The sequence below is a fragment of the Nannospalax galili genome, unplaced genomic scaffold, assembly GCF_000622305.1.
Source record: "Nannospalax galili isolate Female #2095 unplaced genomic scaffold, S.galili_v1.0 scaffold8069, whole genome shotgun sequence".
NCBI classification, from domain to species: domain Eukaryota; kingdom Metazoa; phylum Chordata; class Mammalia; order Rodentia; family Spalacidae; genus Nannospalax; species Nannospalax galili.
In genome coordinates, this window is record NW_008358831.1 from 15,862 (window position 1) to 18,747 (window position 2,886).

The following is a 2,886-nucleotide window of genomic DNA, read 5'->3' on the forward strand; positions in this document are numbered from 1 at the left end:
CTTTGGCTTTTGTTTTTCCTCAGGCAGGGTCTCACAATGCAGTAGTGCAAGTTGGCCTTGAACCTACAAACCTGCTTCAGCCTAAATTTGCACCACCACCAGCCTGGCAAAAAATACTATCTATGAAGACAGTGAATCTGATCTGTACTTGTGTGTATAGGGCAAAGGGGAGGCCTAAAATTGTATGAATACCACTGCTTTGGCTTTTGTTTTTCCTCAGGCAGGGTCTCACAATGCAGTAGCGCAAGCTGGCCTTGAACCTACAAACCTGCTTCAGCGTAAATTTGCACCACCACCAGCCTGGCAAAAAATACTGTCTATGAAGACAGTGAATCTGATCTGTACTTGTGTGTATAGGGCAAAGGGGAGGCCTAAAATCGAAGGTCAGACAGACAATGAAAAACACGTCTGGCAAACCAACCTCTGCCCTGAACACAAGGAGTGGCTTAAGGAATCTGAAGCGAGTGGTGCAGTGGTGCAATGTACATATATTTAAATTTTTATTTCAAATTAATGTAACATTAACAGAAAGTTACAAAGTAGCACACAGAGCTCTCTATGTCCTTTACCTTGCGTCCCTTAATGTTTTTATTTTTTTCCCTCTTAAATAGTTCTTTATTGGCAGTGGGCTGGAAGGGATGACAGAGTTAGCATTCAAAGACAACACCACACACCAAAGTCACGAGGGTGGCAAGAGTGATGGGAAAGACCCTGAAGGACCCCCCCTCTTCAAGAGCAAGGGTAGGCAGGGAGCCTGGAGTGTTGACGGCACAGCCTTATGTTGCCTTAGCTTAGAAGGCATGGTTAGAGATGAAGAGGGACTCACTGGCTGCAGCCCATCCTGACCACTTGGGGTGTACTTTCCTTGACAAGTGACGCTGTTGGCCAGGGCACGTTTGATGTACTCCTCTTGGGCAGCCTTCAGGTTCTCCTTCTTCCCACCCCAGACCTTCAGGGCAGAGGCCTGCAGAGCTCGGCCATAAGAGAAAGTCAAGGCCCATGGCTTCAGCAGGGGACACTTGTTGATGGTGCTGAGGTTGATGGATGCCTCTTCCTCACTCTGCCCTCCAGACACAAAAGTGACCCCAGGGACAGCAGGGTGCACTGTGTGATGCAGTGCTGTGACAGTTGCCATGGCAATCTCCTCATTGGAAAACTTCTGGGTGCAAGCATGGCCTGAGGTAACCATGTTGGGCTTCAGCAAGGTGCCTTCCAAGTAGATATGGTGGTCACTCAGAGCCTTGTAGACAGCAGCCAATACCTTCTCAGTTACATACTGACAGCACTTCAAGTCGTGGTCCCCATCAGGGAGGACTTCTGGCTCCAATGGGCACAATACCATTCTGCTGGCAGATGCTGGCATAACAGGTCAGAATGTTGGCATTTTCCACAATAGCAATGGCTGAGGGAGTGTGCTCTCCAATCTTCAGCACACAATGCCACGTGGCAAAATCAGCTCCATCCTTCTTGTACTGGGCACAGCATTCAGACAGCCCATCCAGCCCTTGAGTGGTGGTCTCGCCAGTGGTTCCTGCCAGGGGCACCACACCCTTGTCTACCTAGATGCCCACAACACCACCCTTGGATTTGATGACTTGGGGGAAGGGACGTCCATCATCAGCCTTCTGGTACAGTGTCTCATGGAAGAGGATCATCCCCCCAATACAGGGATTCACACAGTCATCAGCAGTCAGCAGCAATTGGCGGTAGAAGCGCCACTTCTCCTTTGTGTTCTCAGTGCCAATGGACTGCAGCCGCTTGGCAATGCTTCCAGTGGACTCATCTGCAGCCAAGATGCCCTTGCTCGGAGCCACGATACAGTGAGTGATGTCAGACAGCTCCTTCTTCTGCTCTGGGGTCAGTGCTGGGTAAGGGTAGGGCATGATGCCAGTGGCAGCAAGTTCCTGGCAGAGGAGGGGGTTGGGTCTGCGGGGTGCAGCAGGGAGACATGGGGACCGAGGAGCGAACACAGCAGTGCTCAGTAGAACTCGCTTCTGCGGCACGTTCCAAGAGAACGCAGCCTATCGCATCCCTTAATGTTAACAACACCATATATGTATGTAACTGGAGAATCTTAATAGTGCCAACATAATACTATGCACCAACGGATAGGCCTTGATTTTCACCAGCAGAGTGCCACCAGCACCCTTTTCCTGGGTCAAGGACCCCACGCTGAGCTTCACCCTAAACTCCTCCAATCTCCATGTGTGCCAGGCCTTTGCCTCACATTCCATGAAACTTCTGAAGGAATGCTGGTTAGTGATTCTGGAGAAGAGCCTTCAATCTAAAATTGAAGCCAGACATGGTGCTACATGCCTTTAGTCTCAGCACTTGGGAGGCAGAGGCAGGTGGATGCCTGAGTTTGATGCCAGCCTAGTCTATATAGTGAGTTCTAGGCCCGCCAGAACTACGTAGTGAGACCCTGCCTCAAAAGAAAAAAGGAAAAAAAAAAAAAGATTGAAGTTATGAATGAATTTCTGGGAAAACAAAGGACCGAGGCAGTGCCTTCTTCAGTGCATGTCATCAACAGTTTATTACCAGTGGTAGGTCTTGTTACTGGAGCTGGCAAACTCATTGGTAAAGGGGTGTCAGGTAGGTTTTTCTACATACAGCTTTAAGTTTTCCTTTTGTGTTTGATTAAGGTGCATAAGGAAAGATACTGTGATACTATACAATACTCTTTCTCGTTTTCAATCATTTTAGCATCCACTGGTGGCATATGCCTAAAATTACGCTTCGGTGGCTACTACAAATATAAAATTATTTTAAAATACAAAGTTTACAAATATGCACAAGCAGCCTACAGTGTCTAGGCTTCACAGATAGTTTTATCAAGGGTGGTACAAACCTTACAGAAAGGCCACTCTTGCTACAACTGTTTTCAAT

At 48.2% G+C, this 2,886-nt stretch overlaps 1 pseudogene across 1 annotated transcript; it reads right to left on the bottom strand.

Moving 5' to 3' along the window:
- Positions 1 to 591: 591 nt before the first annotated feature.
- On the bottom strand, positions 592 to 1,942 carry LOC103725074 (annotated as a pseudogene). Its single transcript, XR_003847650.1, has one exon. The product of XR_003847650.1 is annotated as a fructose-bisphosphate aldolase A pseudogene (transcript).
- Between the last annotated feature and the right edge of the window lie 944 nt (positions 1,943 to 2,886).